This window comes from Sardina pilchardus, chromosome 10, assembly GCF_963854185.1.
Source record: "Sardina pilchardus chromosome 10, fSarPil1.1, whole genome shotgun sequence".
NCBI classification, from domain to species: Eukaryota; Metazoa; Chordata; class Actinopteri; order Clupeiformes; family Clupeidae; genus Sardina; species Sardina pilchardus.
The window spans coordinates 2,890,135-2,890,775 of record NC_085003.1 but is presented as its reverse complement, the minus strand read 5'-3'; positions in this window follow the sequence as shown (position 1 = coordinate 2,890,775).

Below are 641 nucleotides of genomic sequence, written 5' to 3'. Positions count from 1 at the left end.
ACCAGTGATGTCTCTTCGTCTAGGTAGCGGCGAGCTCCCTACTCCGCCACGATTTTCCACTCTGCTCAGCGGCGCAGACTCCCCAAGCAGTCAATGAACCAACTTTCCTGCAAGACCTCAAGACATGCGCACAATGCGTGCTTTACCCACCCCCTAGAGCGATATTCGAGAAGTCCAGACTAGGTTATCAGCTCAGTCAAAGAGTTGACTGAAACTAATCACAAGTTAAACAATAATACCTGAAAGTGGATTATTGTATCAATACCACCAACCATCAGTGTGTACGCATAGTGCTGTCTGTTTATCTTTAATTACAATGGGAAAGTTGTGGTATTTTGATGAGATTGCACTGCAGGTAGGCTACCAACCCCCTACCTCACTAATGACAAAAGACATTCCAGAGGGCAGGAAAGAACTCGCTATGCCTTGAGGTCTAACTAAATTGATTACCGCTATTTGGCAATGTATTGAGCGCAATGCGTTAAAATGTATTCTGAGTCAAGTCATCACATAATAGCAATCCCACGCAGCTCTAGAAATACATGTCCAAATGAGTTGCAAACAGCCTCTAGGTTACCATTATATATATATATATATATATATATATAGCATGATTAGGTCTTTGGTGTGTGCATGCTCTT